The sequence below is a fragment of the Sapajus apella genome, unplaced genomic scaffold, assembly GCF_009761245.1.
Source record: "Sapajus apella isolate SASKATOON/1434 unplaced genomic scaffold, GSC_monkey_1.0 scaffold78, whole genome shotgun sequence".
NCBI lineage: Eukaryota > Metazoa > Chordata > Mammalia > Primates > Cebidae > Sapajus > Sapajus apella.
In genome coordinates, this window is record NW_022437018.1 from 6,889,071 (window position 1) to 6,912,218 (window position 23,148).

Consider the following 23,148-nt stretch of genomic DNA (forward strand, 5'->3'; position numbering starts at 1 on the left):
GAAAAAAATAAAGTTGATTTGGTCACTTATTTATTTTCTAATTCAGGTCTTGAAGTACATCTTGTCTTTTTCTATACATGATACCAGCATTTCTATATTTATTGTAGCATTATTCACAATAGCAAAGATATGAAATCAACCTAGGTGTCCATAAATGGATAAATGGATAAAGGAAATGTTGAAATGCAGACATTATTTCTACATATTAATCTCTTTTCTCTTGGATATATACCTATGTTGGTTAATGGGTATGAAAATATAGTGTAATAGAAGAAATGAGATGAACTATTTTGTAGCACAATAAGAAGGCTATAGTTAACAGTAATTTATCTTATATTTTAAAATACCAGAAAAGAATATTTGGAATATGATAAATATTTGAGCTAACAGATATCTCAGTTGCCCATATTTCATCATTACACATTGTATTCTTATATTAAAATATCACACACAGCTTATAAATATGTATAACTATTATGTATCCATAAATATTAAAATTAAAAGAAAAAACTGGCATGGAAATAGGTACATAATATATCTGCTTATAAATCAAATGTAAATTTTGACAGTTGATCCTATTAACATTTGAAGTATCCACTAAAATATCTCTTTAACTTAAGGGTCAGTTTGATAAAGCATCCAGGTATTTAATTATTTTATGTGTAAAATGTCAAGATAAATTACTCTCCTAATTGTAGAAATGTGCAATATAAGGTAATAATGTACCCTAAACAGATAGATTAATCTCATGAAAACATCAATATTAAATTGAAGATTCCTAATTAATAAAGTGGTCAGTAAATATTTTTGGAGAAAATAACTATTGGAAATGCTCGTTTTTGTAATATAGAAGTCAGAAAAAAAAAAAAAAAAAAAGACTTGTAGTTTTCAAAGTAAACCTAAGTGGTATGTGCCTCAAATCAGGTCCTGTCTCACCAACACCTTTCACTTAAAAAAATGTAGGCACTTAATCAAAAGGAAAAATATTATTAACATGTATGATGTTTTTTGTAACATCATACGTTTTAATAATGAAAGGTTACAATAGATTTAAAATAATAATGACAGTTATTTCCATAACATCTCAATGATATCTAGCTAATATGCCACTCTGTCAAGACTCATATATCTTTAAATCCCATTATTTTATATAGTAAAAAATTTCATAGTAGAATACTACTAAAAAAATATACTCATAAGCACAGAGTTCTGCACTGCAAAATGGAACAAATTAATAGCTTATAAAATACCTTAGAACTAACTAAATAAAACTTATTAATATCAAACTTTTATATCCAGGGTTTTTTTAAAAAAAAATTAGGTGCATACTATATCTGGCATTTCTCCCCATGTTATCCCTCCCCAACCTCCCCACCCCCTGCTCTCTCTCCCCTACCCCCACAACTGCCCCCAGTGTGTGATGCTCCGCTCCCTGAGTCCATGTGTTCTCATTCTTCAACACCCACCTATGAGTGACAGCATGCATTGTTTGGCTTTCTGTTCTCGTGTCAGTTTGCTGAGAACGATGGTTTCCAGATTGATTGAACTCCCTGCAAAGGGCACGAACTCATCGTTTTTTATGGCTGCATAGTATTCCATGGTGTATATGTACCACATTTTCTTTGTCCAGTCTATCATTGATGGGCATTTGGGTTGGTTCCAGGTCTTTGCTATTGGACACAGGGCTGCAACGAATATAAGTGTGCATGTGTCATTATAGTAGAACTATTTATAGTTTTGGGGGCATATACCCAGTAATGGGATTGCAGGGTCAAATGGAATTTCTATTTCTAGATCCTTGAGGAATCGCCACACTGTCTTCCACAATGGTTGAACTAATTTACACTTCCACCAACTGTGTAAGAGTATTCCTATTTCTTCACATCCTCTCCAGCATCTGTTGTCTCCAGATTTTTTAATGATCACCATTCTAGCTGGCGTGAGATGGTATCTCAATGTGGTTTTGATTTGCTTTTCTCTAATGACCAGTGATGATGAGCATTTTATCATATGTTTGTTGGCCTCATATATATCTTCTTTTGAAAAGTGTCTGTTCATATCCTTTGCCCACTTTTGAATGGGGTTGTTTTTTTCTTGTATATCTATTTTAGTTCATTGCAGATTCTGGATTTTACCCTTTGTCAGATGGGTAGATTGCAAAATTTTTTTGCCCATTCTGTTGGTTGCCAGTTCAATGAGAGTTTCTTTTGCTGGGCAGAAGCTCTGAATTTTATTTAGATCCCCTTTGTCTATCTTGGCTTTTATTGCCATTGCTTTTGGTGTTTTAGTCATGAAGTCCTTGCCTATGCCTATGTTTTGCCTACATTTTCTTCTAGTGCTTTTATGGTGTTAGGTTTTATGTTTAAATCTTTGATCCATCTGAAGTTAATTTTAGTGTAAGGTGACAGGTCGGGGTCCAGTTTCTGCTTTCTGCACATTGCTAGCCAGTTTTCCCAACACCATTTATTAAACATGGATTCCTTTCCCCATTGCTTATTTTTGCCAGGTTTGTAAAAGATCAGATGGTTGTAGATGTGTGGTGTTTCTTCAGGGGTCTCTGTTCTTTTCCATTGGTCTGTGTCTCTGTTTTGGTACCAGTACCATGTTGTTTTGATTACTGTAGCCTTGTAGTATTGTTTAAAGTCTGGCAGTGTGATGCCTCAGGCTTTGTTCTTTTTGCTTAGGATTGTCTTGGTTATGTGGGCTCTCTTGTGATTCCATATGAAGTTTAAAGTGTTTTTTTCCAGTTCTGTGAAGAAGGTCATTGGTAGCTTGATGGGGATAGCATTGAATCTATACATTACTTTGGGCACTATGGCCATTTTCATGATGTTAATTCTTCCTAACCATGAGCATGGAATGTTTTTCCATCTGTTTGTGTCCTCTCTTATTTAGTTGAGCAGTGGTTTGTAGTTCTCCTTGAAGAGGTCCTTTACATCTTTTATTGTATTCCTCGGTATTTTATTCTCTTTATAGCAGTTGTGAATGGGAATTGGTTCTTGATTTGGTTCTCTGTTTGTCTGTTATTGGTATATAGGAATGCTTGTGATTTCTGCACATTGATTTTGTATCCTGAGACTTTGCTGAAGTTGCTTATCAGTTTGAGAAGATTTGGGGCTGAGATGATGGGGTCTTCTAGATATACAATCATGTCATCTGCAAATAGAGACAGTTTGACTTCCTCCTTTCCTAATACCGTTTATTTCTTTTTCTTACCTGATTGTTCTGACTAGGACTTCCAATACTATATTGAATAGGAGTGGTGAGAGAGGGCATCCTTGTCTAGTGCCTGATTTCAAAGGGAATTCTTACAGCTTTTGCCCGTTCAGTTTGATATTGGATGTAGGTTTGTCATATATAGCTTTTATCATTTTATGATATATTCCATCAATACCTAGTTTATTGAGAGTTTTTAGCATGATGGGCTGTTGAATTTTGTCAAAGCCTTTCTCTGCATCTATTGAGATAATCGTAGTTTTTGTCTTTGGTTCCATTTATGTAGTGGATTACATTTATGGATTTGCGTATGTTGAACCAGCCTTGCATCCCCGGATGAAGCTTACTTAATCATGATGGATAAGCTTCAGCCCTCTAGGGTTTGTAGGGGAGGGTAGGGACCTGCCCAGCTGCACCCGGCCTTCTCGCCCTTTCAGCTTCCTCACTCTCCAGTCATGGGGTAGAGGCCTGCCCAGCTGCTTCCGCTTACAGCTCCCTCTCTCCAGGTGTAGGGAGGGGGCGATAGCTCAGTCCACAGGCTCTTACTCAATTTCGTGCTTGTAATTCCTGGCACTTGACTGGCAAAGATCCTCTGTTCTGTGTATTGCTGAGGCTTTGGGGGAAGCGCTGTAACTGGACCGGAGTGCCAGAGGGGGAGCCTCAGAGTCGCCAGTCAGATGCACTTTCTGGGTGAAGCAGCACCCCTCCCCGCCTGAGTCTCCCCTAAGTGGGCTTTGCTCACCTTTGGACCAGACCTGTTGGAATGCACCTGGTACCTCGGTTGGAGCTAGGAGATCTCTGGATTTCTGCCTCTCTCTCACAGGGTGTTGTGTGCTGGAGTTGTGTCTAATCGCCATCTTGGATCTGAAGCTCTTTTTCTAGGATTTAAAAAAGTTTTAATTGATATTATGTAAAATATGCCTGCTTGCATATTTATATCCATTTTGTGTCTGATTTAAACACCTCAAGAAAATGTTTAATCTTTTTCAGATCAGAAAGTTTTAGAAAATCTTCATTTCTAAGAGTGCAGAGTCTAGTGCTGGTCATAAAGTAGCAGATCAATAAATATTTGTGCTTTATCATCAGTGAATCATATTTACAAAAGTAAATATTAGAAAGAAAGCCTAAATGTGCTTAACACCACAAGGTCTTTGAAAATAGCATTACTCTTCAGTTAAGTGGAGTATTATGATGTGATGTCATCTTTTAACCTATGGTAAAGATGATCAATTTAATAATAGCTTGATAAAGAGTGATATCATTGGGGTATGCAGGACTTAATAAAGTAAAATTGTGAAAAAGAAAATAGTATACATTTTGTACAAAATTACCATTTTGCTTGTTCCTGATGTAGAATAAAAGAAAAATAGCAGGCAATATTCCCAGCAGTTCTTTGTTTAATGGAGCATACACGACGTAGTCTTATTTTATTTGCAACTGCTTTTTTTCAGAAGTTGCTGCTAGAATATCAAGGAAATAGAAACAACAATTTAATAACAAGTCTATATAAGTCACTGTAAAGTGTAATCATGATTTCTCAACTATTGAAACAAAGTAAAACTTCCTGGGATTGAAATAACAACACGAAGTTTCAATCCCTCGGGAAAAATTACACCAGGCAGACTGATTGAGTGGAAACTATCCAATATACTGTTCGTGGACTTTACAATCAGTGGACTATATAAAAAAGACTCAATTTCCTGAATTGCATGTCAAGGATTGAATTTACATGACATACCCCCTTGAAATAAACATAACTAACCATGCTAGTATATGAATTCTTTGGGGAAAATGAGGTATCACTAAAACTGCCTCTTCTCCCAGCCAGAGTACTTTCTCTGACAATAAATAGACATTACTGCTTAGTGGAAAAAAATACATACTACCACTTACATAATTATTGTATTTCATAAAAAGAAATGTCATAGTTCTATTGTTAGATGTACCAATCTGTATCATACAGATTCCTAGAAACAGAAATGACAATATTCCAGTAACATCAGATGATATGATTTGGATGTTTTTTTCTCTCCAAATCTCATGATGAAATGAGAAAATCAGAAATTCTCAACTTGAAAAAAAAAATGATAACTAAAATTTAAAAATCAGTAGGTGATTTAAGAGATATTAGTTGCAGCCCAAAGATTAATTGTAACTTATGAAACGTTCACATCTGTGAAACTGTAGTAGATATGATTTAACTAATTTTTAAAAGCATTTTAGACAAATATAGACTAAGAAAAATAATTTTTTTAGCAGATGGCACAAAAAGAAGTACTGAAGAGTATCTCTAGGCAGCAGAAAAATTACCCCAGTTGAAAATGTAGGAGGAAATACAGAAAGGCATAACTGTGAAACTTTATTTTTCTAAGTTTGTTGGATTTTCTTTCTTTTTTTGTATAAAGGGTAAAAATGCTGACAGATGTTAGACTTTGATAAATTGAGAAGCATTTTGAAATTTCTAGAGGAATCTGTGATTGTAATAGAGTGTAATTTTTAAGCTTACAGAGCATAAAATGTAGAAAAATGAAAATAATTGATCAAAAATAAGGTAAACAGTGGGAGAAGAAAGAACAGATAGAGCCATCGAAAGAATAAACTCAAAATGGTTGATTTATATCAAATGTGTTAAAGAATGACTAAAACGAATCAAAGTACAACAATTAGTAAAAGATTATTCTACATTTGAAAAGTCTTTATACCAGAAGTATGTCTAAAATATAAAGATGTAGAATGTTTGAAAAAATTTTTTAAAGTCCTATGAAAATATCACTCTATAGAAAGTTGATATATTAATACAGCCAAATCAGACTTTAATAAAGAGGAATATTTTTACATAGCCACAACATTTGGTATGGGCAGAGGTGATTTGAATATAATTAACTAACGACTTTTTGAATATGTGTGTGTAGGTGTGTATGTGTATATCTGTCTCTCTACCTAATCTGTTATCTATCTATCATAGTACACCTTACTATTGCAGAATATGTACTCCTAAGCAAACAGGATATATATTCAATAATTGACCATAAAATATAAAACAAACAGCTATAATATAATTTGTCTATCATTTTATTTCAACACACCTGGCCCTCCCCACAGAAGTCAGTCAGAAGGCAATACTCCAACCCACTGTTCCAGATGCCTACTTTTTTGCATATTCTGTGTGAAAACCTTTAACTTTTAGTAATAGGATGCTATAATACTTAATATACAGGTTTTATTTTTAAATTTAATGTTTTAAAAGTTACTTTCTATTTTCATTTATAAATACAGAAAGCATTTCTGTATCTGTGGGTTTTGCATATTTTGATTCAACCAAATGCAAATCAAAAACATTTATATAAAAATGGTACAGCTGCATATGTGCTAAACATGTGCAGAATGTTTTTGTCATTATTCCCTCAATAATACAGAATAACAGCTATTTACATAAAGTTATACTGTATTAGTATCATAAATAATCGAGATATTTTAAAGTATATGGTAGCATATTCCTAAGTTATATGCAAATACCATTTTATATAATGGACTTGAGAATCCGTGGATTTTTGGTATCATGGGGGTCCTAGAACAAATCTCCAGATAAAGAAGAACAACTATATTTACTTACTGTGTAAAATCTAGAAAATAGAGACAAAAAATTTTTTAAGCTCATGATAATCCTTGATTAGCCCTCCCTTGTCCTGACCTTGCATTTGGGATTCAGATCTGATCCCAAAAGGTGTCTCTAATTTCCAGTGGCTGTATGATTTTGAAAAAGGATACTTAACTTCCCCAGACCTCAATTTCCTCTGATATTAAATGATTAGAGTAATTCTGCCAGTTAAGACTGTTAGTTATAAATAAATCTTTTCAATTTTACAGGAATACATTCAGAGATTAATTATAAGTGTACAGATTCTGTACAGATATGAAAATATGCAGGACCTAACAAAGATGAAATGTCTAAGATTAGAGGAAACCTGCAAATAGAGGAATAATCACTCACACACCCCCACTCCTATTTTTCTTAATATGTACAGCCTCATTCTCCTGTCTCTAGCTGTCTTATGTCAAGAAGCAAAAAAACCTTGGAAAGCATTCTGATTGACCCACATTAGGACCAGTGCGCAGGCTATGCCAGATTCACTGTGAAGAAGGAAACGGGCTCACGTTTTACAAAATGGCTGCTTCATTGCAGCTGCTTTCAGGGTGATGAGGCTAGTGAAGGGTATTTTTATTAACAGGGCACCCATATCTTTGCAGGGCTGCTCTGAAAATTAAATATATTTAAATCTTCTGGAAACTGTTGATAGTTATTATTATGATGCTTATTAAACACATTTAGATTCCATAACCAGTTCTATTTTGGTATACTTGAATCATTTTATATATTGTAACCATACATATGCATATTATATGTACAAGTATACTTAAAATATGCATACATATCACTTAAATGAGTTTATGCAATAAATGACAACATAGATTTAAACTGCATTTTTTTCATTTAACATTATACTCTAAACTTCTTTATGTGTTTTATAAGGTTTTTTTATAAGTAATATTTTTGATTGACTGTTGTCTTATTTTTAATACACATGTGTCATAATTCTTTGATTTACCTAAACTAACCTTCATCTTTAAGTGAACCAGAGACTTTGCTTGAACAGATTTTAAAGTGTGGCAGTGATATTTTGAAATGATAATGTTTGTGATTTATTCTATTTTCATACTGCTATCTGATAACACGTTTCTGATGTCAGATAAAATGCACAAAAAGGCTGGGTGTGGTGGCTCACGCATGTAATCCTAGCACTTTGGGAGGCTGAGGCAGACAGACTGCCTGATCTCAGGACTTAGAGACCAGCCTGGGCAACATGGAGAAACCTGTTTCTACTAAAATGTAAAAGAAATTAGCTGGGTATGGTGGCGTATGCCTGTAGTCCCAGCTACTTGGGAGGCTGAGGTAGAAGAATTGCTTGAACCTGGGAGGTGGAGGTTGCAATGAGCCTAGATCACACCACTGTACTAGAGCCTGGGCGACAGAGTGGGACTTTGTCTCTACAAAAAAAAAGAAAAGCACAAAAAAAGAATGAACAGATAGGCATATGAGCATATGTTTCATCAAATATGCTGACTTTAAAATTTTTTAATTCTAATTGTATATATGTATGTATGTATATACGTATGTGTGTGTGTGTATATATATATATATATATATTGCTTCAAATAAATATTTATTTCTTTATTTATTTATTTGAAGCAAGGGTCTTGCTCTGTTGCCCAGGTTAGAGTGCAGTGGCATTATCTTGGCTCACTGCAATCTCTGCCTCCCAATGCTGATTGTTAATAACATGTGGCAAGTATTCAACCTTGTGACATTTGTGCTTTCTGATATTTCCTGTACTGTACGACTGTTATTTTTTGAGAAGTTTCGATAAAGGAAAAATAAAACAAATTTTCAAGAAGTTTTTATTATTTCCTGCTTCAGAATTAGAGATTTGGAGTGAAATTGGCTCTAGTAAATATATCTCATGTCTATTGTTCGAGGTTAGGAAATGTTAAGCCCTTGTTACAATGGATTTGGTTGTTTATAAAATAGAGGCAGTAACACTATAGCATATCTACTAAACTTGCCAAATCTTACCTGAGCTACATATAAAAATATCTGTTTATTTTGCATTCACATTTCTAGTACTTAATATGCAGGATCTATATAAGATATGTTCTACTGATGCTGGCCACGAACCCAAATGTTGCTCATACAACTGTTTAGAATTATAGATGCTCATGCATAAATGGTCTAAGCTGAAAGTATTCAGTTTTCAAACAAAGAAAAATAAGGGATCTGTAAATAGAATCTCTTCAAATTAGGAAAGAACTGTTAGTAATAAGCTAGACATATTCAACTTACATTCTTTTTTCTTTTTATTGCATAATGAATATATCAATGAAATCAATGTGAAGCTAAGATGGGACTCTATATTGCTTCAAAGGGAAAGTGTTATTTTTCTTTAATGATGAAATAAAACTTGCTCAAATTATGAGAAAGACTTATCACGTCATCTATTCCCTTGATGTTCATACACATTATGAGAAAATACAACTGCCATAGATTTTTGTCTTCACTTACTTTCCCCAAAGACTTCATGAATATCCATTATGGATGGAGGTTTTGAGCACTTGCCAAAGTATTTATATTTACTGTTGTTGCTTAGATGCTAAGATTACTTCGATTGTAAGCTTCTTGATGGCAAAAGCTTTGTCTGTATATCTGTGCGTATTCTTAGCACAACTTTCATGGCATTTTGCAGGTAATAGTTATTCATTGAAGAGTTGTACATTAATTTACTTGATTAAGATTTAGAAGGCATTGGCTAGTTCTGTAGAACAGTGAAAAGTTGCTATCATTATCATGTCAAACATAATATTCCATTTTATAAACATACATATTTCATATAAGAACAATATATGATAAAATAAAACAATGTTAAGCATACTTGGTCTAAAATTAAGCATGCACTATATGAGTTTATATAAAATAAAATAGCATGAAAACTTGCTATAGGCAGCACATGATTTATAGCAACTGATAATACAAGCTAGAGGTTCTCAGCATTACTGCCAAGGCATATTGGATAGGTGTATAAGAAAAGGGTGGAACTAAAATACCTTGGAATTGGGCCTTGTCTACAGACTGATTTATGTTACAGCTGGTAGAAATGTGGTATTACTGATGGACATGCATTTTATATGAACATGCTGTATCATGGTAGAGGGACAATGTAATTCATGGTGGATATTGGATTATAAAAGATGATTTAGTCTGATGTCAAAGAGGAAAATAGTCCTTCTGCTAGATTTTATAATCTGTGTAAGACTAGACAGGTTGGACAAAGGGATTAATTTTGATATTATTTTCTAGTAAATATATAGAAGCTGGATGATTAAAGTTCCCATTGACCTCTTCAAACTTAGAGAACTCATGCAAATAAAAGTGAGGTAAATTCTGGACAGTTTCTTCAGACTAAAGTATTGAAGGCTGGGGATTTCAAACTAAGCAGTTCAGTTGTTTTCTTTAAAACAAAGAATCAGTCAAGACATATTTTTTTAAATTGCAAATTACAGAAGGGTGTAGGTATCACTATAGTTAATAAAAATATGTACAGTAAAAATTATCATATGTTAAAAATCCATAATTAATAGTTAATGACTGAGATTTTTACATTCTTAAAATCATTTTTCCTATGGAATTTATGACAAATAATCTCTTCTTTATTGTTTTCTGAATAACTTTAATCAAAAACACTAAGGCTATATCTAGAAAGTTTAGGAACTGTTGAAATACATGGTATACTAGTTGCTATTTTACCTACAATTGACATTTCCGAAATATTTGGCCCATATCTGAGCTTTTGGGCTTATTGAAATGCAAATGTGCAGTGTTTTGTATTTAAGAACAAGTAAAATTGACAGCCACTTCAAATGAATATGAAGAGGTGGAAAAACTGCTAAAGATTTAAAAATAAGCCCAGGTTGAAAATCAAGTTTTAAATTTACAAAATACTTTTTAAAATCTTCAGGTTAGTAAGCAGGAAAGAAATATAAATTTTATGAAGCAGACATAGATCACTAATGTAACTCAGTAGTGAAACATAGGCTATGTAGCTCCAGAACCAAAACTAATTTTCCTTGAAGGAAAACATGGAAAGCACATCTAATTTACTAAAATTCACAATAATGTGAAGTCGGAAATAATGCAAGTAGATATATAATAATTTGGAGCTGGGAAATTCTTTACTGAATTAAATGATTTAAGTCATAATAATTCTTTATTGTTTAAATGATTAAGTAGTATTTTTAGTATTGTATCTATTCTGTCATTATTCATGCTGTTAGAATTTTCTTTTACCTTCCTGTTCTAGCTATCAAACACTGGCTTCTATTCAAACACTTTGAAAAGCTGCATCTGTGAAAGCATTTTTGATGCAACCATAAGACTCAATATCCATTTTATTACAATAGCATTTCCCCACAATTCCATGATAGGATTTATGTCCTTCTACCTAATATTAATATTCTCAGAGTAATGATTGTAGACCTTTTGTGGGTTTTAACACTCAATAAGTGTTAGGTAAATTGAATTGGATTGATAAGCATCACTCATCCAGTTAGGCAGTCTGAGAATTTGGGATATGTACTCTGAAACATGAAAGCATTCAATAATTCTCCTAACACATGTTGCACTACAGCAAAGCTTTGAGTGTCCCCACATGAAGAACTTAGTTGTATCTTTAAGTAGGTCCTGAAAAGTTCTTCAGCGCTTTGCATCATTTTCTGCCTTAAACTAACCTGAAAGTCTAACCTTGAAAAGCTCAAGTAAATATTATTATAGCACAGAAATCCTACAGAAAAAAGTTGGAAAAAAATTGTTTAAATATATATGGAGGTTACATGGGACACACAAAAATAATTGGGGCATAAATAGATGATTTTTAGCTTAAATGAGCCCAGCCAAAGAGGTCATGAAAATGCACTTGAATACCTGAAACCAAAAAGAATATTCTTCAAGTGATTAATATCTAACATTTTATGCATTTTATTTTCAGTGAAAGATCAGAAAAATATACATAAACCTCAGGAAAGATTTTTAGTTAAATAAGATATACACACACACATGTGTATGTGTACAGTCATGTATGAGTAACATTTTCTATAAGGCAAAATTTATTAAAATAGTTTCCTTTAGTATTTTTCATTTCCCCCTTGTGTGAGACAACTTAATTTCCTAAAATTTCTGGTTTCATCTTTTTATATGTACAGAGATACTTTTGTGATGTCTACTTTTTTCCCCTTAAATACCTGCAGAAAGCAAATAATTACTGATTAAAAATTCACCAAAATAGTATTATTATTCTTCATTAAAAGCTAATTTCACCAGATTATTCATTTAAAAAATCTTTTAATACTTTTGTTCGTTAAAGATGATACATGGTTGGCTTGAAATAATGTAACTGTGTAAGATTGCTTTGCTAGTAGTTTTGATGTGACATATGTTGGCTTCTATCTATATGTGTTCTTTTTATAGCTTATCCTGAGAAAGCCTATTTTCTCCTTATCAGTGCCTGTACTTGCTACTTTGTCCCAGTGTGAAGTGTGGATTAGTGGTCAAGACAGTTTAGGGTCCCCATGACTTATCATCAGACTCTGCAACCTTGGTGGCTGGGAATTAATTTATGCCTGTGCCCAAAGGCTCTGGAGATTGGAAGACCAAAGGGGACAGTATAAAAAAGTGATGCCATCAACAGTAAATTAGTGTTGTAAATTAGTTCAACCATTGTAAAGACAGTGTGTCAATTCCTCAAGGATCTAGAACTAGAAATACCATTTGACCCAGCAATCTCATTATTGGGTATAAACCCAAAGGACTATAAATTATTCTACTATAGAGATACATGTACACATATGTTTATCACACCACTATTCACAGTAGCGAAGACTTAGAACCAACCCAAATGCCCTTCAGTGACAGACTGGATAAAGAAAATGTGGAATATATACATCATGAAATACTATGCAGCCATAAAAATGGATGAGTTCATGTCCTTTGCAGAGACATGGATGAAGCTAGAAACCATCATTCTCAGCAAACTAACACAGGAACAGAAAACCAAACACCACATTTCTCACTGATAAGTGGGAGTTGAACAATGAGAACACATGGACACAGGGAGGGGAACATCACACACTGGGGCCTATTGCGGGGGGACTAGGGGAGAGAAAACATTAGGAGAAATAATGTAGATGATGGGTTGATGGATGCAGCAAACCACCATAGCACATGTATACCTATGTAACAAACCTGCACATTCTGCGCATGTTTTCCAAAACTTAAATTATATTTAGGAGAAAACGTGCCACACATACACACACACACACAAAGAAATAATGCCTCTCTGTGTTGGTTTCTATAGTAACAGTGGAATTGTTCTTGCTAAGTTATGACTTGGCTTTCAAGCTGATCCTAGAACTTGTATTTTTTTCCTTGAGGTAAGTGAAGCAATCTTCCTTATGGGGAACTGCATGCACCTGATTACCTCAGTCTTAACAGAGAACTTTGCACGTTAGTTGACAAGACCTGTATTGAACTGGTGATTCATTTGTGGATGACAAAGTAAAATTCATTTGGCAAAATTATTCTATGTTCCAGTGTTTTGCCTCAGAATGAATAAACATTAAAATTGCAGTGTATTATTAATAAACACACAGAGACCCGTCATTAATTAGAAGGAAATCTCAGAGAGTAGGCAACCCTGTTTTGCTATTAAATGGCATTTTTCTTAGAACAGGATGATTCTGAAATTCTAAGCATATGTGGCTCTTCTTTGAAACTATCTTAATGTCACTTTAATATAATTATAATTACATTAAAGGCAAGTACTATCTGCTTAGGGTCAATTTCTGCTTCTGTACTCAACACACTTGAAAAAGGTGATGTTGTGTCTACACAATGTACCTAGCTTAGAATTTTGGATCTGCAACTTGGATGGCCAAAGCTGTTTGTTCAAGGACTATTTCACATAGGAAAGAAGACAAAAATATGTAGGCAAAATGGCAACAGAAATTCTAATATTGTTTCTAGAAGGTGATAAGCAGGGCAGCACAGGGAAAAGTGTAGAGATTTATAGTGTCCTGCTGTGCAAGGTGGGAGAACTAGCACTGGGGAGTAAAGACTAGGACAGTTGATGTTATAAAATCTTTGCAAAAAACTCTAATTTTGTGCTGAGACTTAGCTGGGGTTTTGCTTGACTCTTACATCATGGTAAAGTGGAGGGCTGATGGGGTACGTATGAGAAATAGCATCTTCTAAGGTTTGGGCTGATTATGTTCAGTCTAGATACCTAAAGGATTCTAAGATGCCTGTGGATTCATGTGATACTAAAAGTCAGATTCAGAGAAAAGTATATGTCTCTACATATATGTGAAATAAATGTTACTGTGTCAGTTCTGAGAAATATGATAGGCAGAGTACTTAGGTATCTAATTTATACATTAGCTTTATTTACCAACATTGTCTTCTCAAGAAAGATAGCAGCATAATATATCTAAATGAAACACTTATTGCAGTAAATAAGGCATCTCCTTTATGTACCGTAAATTAAGAGTCCAATAGATAGTGATGCCCTTTGTTTTATCGAAAAACAGAACCCAAATCAAAGAAACTTTATCATACCAAGAATAGCTGAATTAGTCATAATAGTACAGGATTATGCTAAGACAGCAAACTGCCTCAAAATCTCAGTGGCTTATCCTCTCTGCAAAATTTTCTTGTGCATGCAAATTTCCTCCTAGGTTTCCTGACTCTCCACAGTAATTATCCTGTGGTGACTTAGGAATCTGGGTTTTTTCATCTTATTTTTCCATCTCTGCAATGAACCTTCTCACTCGCTGGCAGAAAGTGGAATGGAATACTCATATCTGCTTGAATGCTTTTGTCCAGAAGTGTTACTTCTGCTTATAACCCACTCAACAGGATTAATCATATTGCTCTCTTATTTAAAGTAGGCAAAGAAATACAAAGTAGCACATGGAATATTCAGTGAGCATCAATAACTTTGAAATAATACCTAAGAAAATTTTAAGGAATTATGTAAGTTTACTTATTTTACCAGATAGAGATACTTAGCAAGCTATAGCACTATTACAAATCAACAACAATGGTATATAACTGAGAACCTGAAAATAGCTGAAACTATATGTCATAGCAGCACTACTGATCAAAGTCCCAAGTTTGAAATAAAGCAAATTCTATCGTATGTATTATAGATTGGAATCAGCACAGTTTTTTCTATAGGAATCCAGTTAGTATGTAATTTACGCTTTGCAGGCCATAAGGTCTCTGTCACTACTGCTCAACTCTGCCATCGTGGTGTGAAAGCAACCATAGAAAGTATGTAAATATATCAGCATAGCTGTGTTTCAATAAAACTTTATTGACAAAAACAGGTGGTTGAAGTATGAGATTTGACCTATAAGTCATAGTTTCTCTATTGGTGGCATACAGGTAGAATAAAACTGCACGCACCAACATGGATGAATCATATATTTTTGAGTGAAGTAAACCAGACATATAAGTGTGTACGTTGTAGAATTCCACTTAACAACAGGCCATCTGGGGTGATACAAGTCAAGTCGTAAGAATAGTTACCCATGTTTGGTGTATGTGTGTTGTGGGTTGTGGGTAGCTGGGGCCCTGTAGTAACTGAAGGAAGGTTTAAATCCAGAAGATGAGAGGGGTGCCTGGGCAGCTAATATTCTCTTTGAACTGACTTGGGGTTAGATGTAGAATCTTACTTGATGAAAATTCATCAAGCTATTTAATACTATTATTAAGTAGTTTTTATTAAGTGTTATGTATGTATTAACCTTACATACTTAATAAACAGCTTGATGTAGCTGTATGCATGTTATACTCTACTAAAATACTATTTCACAGATTCTGTGTGGAAAAGACTGTCTCATCTGTGAACTTCAATCTATTATTAGACTATTCTAGAGCAATGACAGGTAATTAAATTGCATTTTAAAAAAGACCATAAAACTAATTTCTGTCAAAAATTTAAAACTAATATTCAAACACATGAGAATATACAAAGACAGAAACATGATATTTTCTCAATGATGTATTTGAATGTACAATAGTAAAGTATTGAATTAATAAAGATCTGAGTTCTATTTTAGATTCTTATTATAATTAATGAGAAATTGGGGTTCTGGATTTCTTAACCTTAAAGTGAGGAAATCAGAATTTTTCTTATTTAAAAAATATGTGAAGTGAAAAGTTACAAATGCAAACATTTAGAACATTAACAGCTTTATGGAATCACAATAATTTTCTTCTAGCATAAAGATATATTAAATATATATTGCTAAAAGAATATATGGCAAATATAAAGCATTATCAATTCATAATATACTAAATGAAATATATCCTAAATATCTCGATAGTGAATTGACTAAATGACACTATTTCATTGAAATAAATATATTGAAAGTTTAAGTTAATGTTTAGAAATAATTAACAGAAAAAAGCAAACTAGATTTATAATTTTAACAACATATTATGGTCACAGAATCATATAACAAACAGTATAAACTACATCTACAGAAACCTTCTAAGAAAATAGTCCAAAGGTAAATAAAACCTTTTTCTGAGATCATTTATTTTTTCTTCTACGCTGGAATTTTTCCAATCTTCTATAATGATGATGCATTACCTTTATAATATAAAAATGGACAGTTGTATCCTCTTATTTCCTTCGCTTTATTCTTTCATCTTTCAAATTTAAAAATTATTTACTCACAGCTACATTATGTAAGAGAGTCAAGCCTGGTAAATGTTTACTAAATACCTCTGTGTTAGCGCAAAAAGAAATGCAAAGGTGCCTAATATAATTATTCACCCTCAGAGAATACTTAACAGTCCAAATTTGTTAAAAATTAAGTGGAGGGTTTGATGAAAATGTCAGAAAAGTTACTTTAATTATTGCTGAAGTTTAATTCCAAATATAAATGTTTTTACTTACATAGAAGTCTCAAATTGTAATTAAATTAATTTTAAAATAATTTTAAGAAAAAATATTTTGAATCTATTATTTTGTGTGATTATGTAAACTTCCATGTATATTATCAGTGATAGTTAACATTAGGTGGCACTGTTTTCCTTTTGGAAAACAAAAAACAAAAAAATTACACTTGTGTTCTGCTAGTCCATAATAGAATCCAAAGTATGTTCAAGGAGGCAATTTAATTAAAATGTAGATGTTTTAGAAATGTATTGCTCACCAAAAATTTTACATACTAGGTGCTCTATTAGCAATAATATAATATGCTATATGTTATAAAAATGGGAATACATTTTATAGGTTATGGATTAAACTTTCAATGAGTATATTTTAAATTATGTTTAGACATGCTTGTTCTGGTTTCATACAATTTGCAAAACTTTACTTTGCAGTCTGAAGTCTTGTAGTAGGGGGTAGGGGTGAAATTTGCTTTTCAATAAAGATGAAATTTAATTACATTACAGTGGCATTGCTTGTATTCATATCTACTTTAGTCATTATTGTGTTTGCCTCAGCACCTAAAATCAAAAATTTTTTATCCCCTTGCTTATCCTTGCTCTTTGAGAGGCTTCATTGTGCCTTTTCCAATTTAATTTGCAGATTACATATGCAACCTAAATAATTAACATTTTGATACACCCAAATCTTTTAAAATATCTTAGATATATGTCAGTGGCAAGTGATAAGAAAACAAACACACAATATTATCATTAACCAGTTCACCACACATTTATTTTTTTAATTTATTTTTTACTTTTGTGTTTATCATTTGCCTAGTGTATTTATTTATCCATAAGTTATTGGGGAATAGGTGGTGTTTGGTTACATGTGTAAGTTCTTTAGTGGTGATTTGTGAGATTTTGGTGCACCCATCACCCGAGCAGTATACACTGCACTTTGTTTGTAGTCTTTTATCCCTCACCACCTTCTTTCCTTTTTCCCCTGATGCCCCAAAGTTCATTATGTCATTCTTATGCATTTTGCTTTCTCATAGCTTAGCTCCCACTTATAAGTGAGAACATACGACGTTTTAACCACACATTTAAAGATAAACTTTTTCTTCTTTCTTTTTTTTGGTTACTGTTTCAGGGTTTGTCACCTCTTACTGGTACTAAATAACATCTTTTTAAATGATCTTCCTGCTTTTGTGTTTTTAAACCAGCCTCTACACTAATTCCATACTATTTCTCCTAACATATGAATATTCAGACTTCTTATCTTTCATAATATAATATAAAACTACTTATTTTGTGCTTTGACCCTGCCTATCATTAACCTTATTTCCAAGTATATTCTCATCATTTTCTATGCAACATCATACACAGTTCTCAGTATGCTTCTAAATCTTCTTTGTTTCTACCTTTGCACATGGGCTGAGCATTCTCTGTTTCAAAGAGTTTATTCCTCTTTTGCATTCTGGGAAATTCATGTTTCTCCATTAAAAAAAAATCAGCTATGTTGTCAACCTTTGCACAGAGTTGAGGCACTTTTTTTCTAGCCTATTGTTGTATCAGTAGTGCACATACCATATTATACTGGCTTTCTGCATGTATCTTTCTCTCTAGGAGATTATCAGGGCCTTGAAGACAGAAATCCTGTGCCCTCAGGAGGCTCATCACATATAAACAGCATAGAATAATTAGGAGGAGCACAATCTCTGGCATCAGATGCCTGCATTTAAATCCCAAGTGAGCATTTATTAACTGTGTGACATAGACAAATGCTTTCTGGAGAACACATTTCTCACCTTTTAAATGTGAAAAATACTGGGATTTAATCAATAGAATTCTTGTGAAATTTCGTAAATGCTTATGATAATCTAAGTTCAGTATTTGGACTGAACATTCAACAATTATTTTTTTTTCCCATTTATTTATTTTATTGCATTTTACATTTTGGGGTACATGTGAAGAACATGCAAAATTGTTGCATAGGAACACACGTGGCAGTGCGATTTGCTGCCTTCCTCCCCATCACCTACATCTGGCATTTCTCCCCTTGCTATCCCCCCCCAGTTTCCCACCCCCCACCCTCCCTCCCCTATTTCCCCCCAACTGACCCCAGTGTGTAGTGCTCCCCTCCCTGTGTCCATGTGTTCTCATTGTTCAACACCCGCCTATGAGTGAGAACATGCGGTGTTTGATCTTCTGCTCTTCTGTCAGTTTGCTGAGAATGATGCTTTCCAGGTTCATCCATGTCCCTACAAAGGACCCAAACTCATCGTTTCTGATGGCTGCATAATATTCCATGGTGTATATGTGCCACATTTTCCCTATCCAGTCTATCGTCGATGGGCATTTGGGTTGGTTCCAGGTCTTTGCTATTGTAAACAGTGCTGCAATGAACATTCGTGTACACGTGTCCTTATAGTAGAACGATTTGTAATCCTTTGGATATATACCCAGTAATGGGATTGCTGGGTCAAATGGAATTTCTATTTCTAGGTCCTTGAGGAATCGCCCCACTGTCTTCCACAATGGTTGCACTAATTTACACTCCCACCAACAGTGCAAAAGTCTTCCTATTTCTCCACATCCTCTCCAGCATCTGTTGTCTCCAGATTTTTTAATGATCGCCATTCTAACCGGCGTGAGATGGTATCTCAGTGTAGTTTTGATTTGCATTTCTCTGATGACCAGTGATGATGAGCATTTTTTCATATGTTTGTTGGCCTCACATATGTCTTCTTTTGAGAAGTGTCTGTTCATATCCTTTGCCCACTTTTGAATGGGCTTGTTAGTTTTTTTCTTGTAAATCTGCTTTAGTTCTTTGTAAATTACGGATATCAGCCCTTTGTCAGATGGGTAAACTGCAAAAATTTTTTCCCAATCTGTTGGTTGCCGATTCACTCTAATGATTGTTTCTTTTGCTGTGCAGAAGCTGTGGAGTTTGATTAGGTCCCATTTGTCTATTTTGGCTTTTGTTGTCAATGCGTTTGGCGTTTTGGTCATGAAGTCCTTGCCTACACCTACGTCCTGAATGGTTTTGCCTAGATTTTCTTCTAGGGTTTTTATGGTGTTAGGTCTTGGTTGTTGCTATTATAATAGATGCCTAAAATATCGATTGCAAAGATAAGTTAATATGAATGCGATCTCCCCTGCAATCATAAACATTGGGAAAAACAGTATACTGGAAAGTGTAACAGTCATTGCAGAATGACTTCAAATGTTTTGTTGGACCAATGTTGAATTAGTCACTAACATTTTTAAGTTGGGAGAATGTGTCTTAACTTCAAGGTTTTCAGTTTTTTTTTATTTTAAATGAATTTAAACATTTGGCAATGTTGACCCTATTCCTAGTTGACAAAAATAGGTTTGAACAGAACTACAGAGATCTCCTTTATACAGGACTTAAACATTTTCTGCTTTCTTGCTATCTCCACCCTTCCCTATTTATACCTAGCACTGAGACTGCCAGTTGTCATTTGTAACACTTGAATGTCATTTTTAAAGTTTAATTGAAATAGAATTCATATAATAATTTACCAATTTGAAGTAGACAACTCATTGGCTCCTATAATATTCATAGAAGTGCGCATACTTTTATTACCCTCTACAAAACCCCATACCATTATCAATCAATGAAATCCCCCTGAACTCCAGTTCTAGGTAATTACTAATCTAATTTCTGTCTTTGTATTGCCTATTTCTGATATTTCATAAAACAGAATCATTCAATATGTGGTTTCATGTAACTGGCTTCTTTCACTTAATATAGTGTTTTCAAGGTTCATCTATGTTGTAGCATGTATCAGTACTTATTTCATTGTATGTCTATACCACTTTTTACTTACCCCTTCTTCAGCTGATGGACATTTGGGTTGCTATCCCTTTGGGGATATTAGAACAACTGCTATGAACATTAGTGTAAAGGCTTTTGTGTGGATATAAGTTTTGATTATTTTAGGTATATACCTAGGCATAGAATTGCTGGATTATATGGTAACTCTGTGTTTAATCATTTGAGAAACTACCAGACTATTTCATCTAGCAGCTTCATCATTTTGCCTTCCCATCACCTGTATATGAGTTTCAATTTTTCTACCTCCTTGTCAACCCTTGTTGTCATCTGTCTTTTTTATACTAGTAAACCTAGTGGACGTGAAATGTTATCTATTTCTAGTTTTGATTTGCATGACGCTAATGAGCTAATGATGACGAGCAAAACTTCATGTGTTTATTAGCCATTTACACATCTTCTTTGGAGAAATCTATATTCAAATCATTTTTTCCCATTTTTTGTTGGGTTATGTCTCTTTATTATTGAACTGTAATAGTTCTTTATATATTCTAGATACAAATTCCTTATAAGACATATAATTTTCCAAAGCATTCACTCAATCTATGGATTATCTTGACCTTTGATGATTTCATTTGAAGCATAATTTTTTTAAAATTTTGATGAGATCCCTTTCATCTCTTTTTTACTCTCTTTCCTTGCTTGTGCTTTTGGTGTCATATATATGAAATCATTGCCTTATATAAGATCATGAAGATTTATTCTCATGTTTTCTTCTGTGTTACAGCTTCTTACATTTAAGTTTTCGATACATTCTGCATTCATTTTTGTATATGGCTTGAGATACAGGTCTAAATTTCTTCTTTTAACGTGGTTATCCAGTTGACTTAGAAAATAGTTGAAAACGCCATTATTTTCCTGTTTGACTATCTTGGAACCCTTGTTGAAAAATAATTGATCAAAAACATGACTGTTTAATTTTGGACACTCAATCTTATTTTATTTATCTCTACGTTTATCCTTATACCAATACCATAACGTCTTGGTTACTGTAAGCTGGTAGTAAGCTTTGAAATCAGGGAGTGTTTTTGTTCTTCTTTTTCAAGATTGTTTTGGCTATTCTGGGTTGCTTGAATTTCAGTATGAATTGTAGTATTAGCTTGTAATTTCTGCAAGGAAATCAGTTGCAATGTTGAGGAAGAGTACATAAAATCTGTATATTAATTTGTGAAATATTGTCATCTTCATAATGTTAATTTTTTGATACACAAATATGGGATACCTTTCCATTAATTTAGGTTTTCTTTAATTTTTTCCACAGTGTTGTATTGTTTTTAGGTATAAATTTGGCATGCCGTTTGTTAAATTATTCCTAAGTATTTAATTTTTGATGCTATTGTAAATAAAATTCTTTTCTTTTTAGTTTAAAAATACTACCGTATGAAAACAAAATTGATTTTTGTATATTAAGCATGAATTCTGAAACTTTGCGATATCATTTGTTAGCTCTAATAATTTTTTATAAATTCTTTATCATCATGTACAAAATTATCTGCAAATATAATTTTTTCTTTTCAAATTGAGATCCCCTTATTTTATTTTCTTGATTATTCACCCTGATTAGAACTTTCAGAACAATGCTGAATAGAAGTAGTAAGAAAAGATATCCTTGTCTTATGACTGATTTTAAGGGAAATATATTCTCCCTTAAATATGATGTTAGCTGTGGGGGTTTCTTGCAGATGTTCCTTACATATTGAGAAAATTTCCTTCTATTCTCAGCTTGTGGAGTTTATTTTTTTAGTCATGAAGGGATGTTATAATTTTGAAGTGCTTTTTCTGTGTGTGTTGAGATAATAGTGTGACTTTTCATTTACTGATGTGGTATATTGCATTAATTGACATTAAATGTCATTTAAAATAAAAAGTTTAGAGGGCAGTAAAATATTTTTTATCGAGATTGTATCAAAAGTGGAAAAAATATTACATGAGTGGATACCTATCTCAAGAAAATTGGAAGAAATTGTGAAAATTAGACACTTCTGTTTAATTCTGAAGTCAATGATGCTAATCCTTTGATGAAGAACTAGTGGAGAGTTCACAATGAAGACTTCATTTCAGACTACATTGATTTCCTTTAGTACATGACTGGAATTCATAGACAGGATTAAACAGTATGAATGATTTTAGCAAGACACTTGTCATAGTACTACAGTATACATTTAAAGGAGAAATGTGTGTGAGGAGCCTGGACCTTCATATGGATTATTAGCAATATGACTCTAGATGATCAAGTTAAGACAAAATCATTAGAATGGGTCCTAATTCAGTATGACTGCTGCCTTTATAAAAAGGGAAAATTTGGACACAGAAATAGATGTGCGTAGAAGAAGATGTGAAAACACAGAAAGAATGCCATCTGTAAACCAAGAAACATCTGAGGCTACCAGAAGAGACAATAATGGAACAGATTCTCCCTCATGATCCTCAGAAGAAACAAATCTTGTTGACTCCTTGATTTTGGACCTCCAGCTTCTAAAACTGTGACAATAAAAATTTCTATTGTTTAAGCCACCTAGTTTTT

At 33.3% G+C, this 23,148-nt stretch overlaps 1 long non-coding RNA gene across 1 annotated transcript; it reads left to right on the plus strand.

The window, feature by feature from the left end:
* The first annotated feature begins 13,239 nt into the window (after positions 1 to 13,239).
* On the plus strand, positions 13,240 to 23,142 carry LOC116533000. Its single transcript, XR_004261034.1, has 3 exons — positions 13,240 to 14,800; positions 15,698 to 15,768; positions 22,919 to 23,142. It is a non-coding gene; the product is annotated as an uncharacterized LOC116533000 (long non-coding RNA).
* The last annotated feature ends 6 nt before the right edge of the window (positions 23,143 to 23,148 follow it).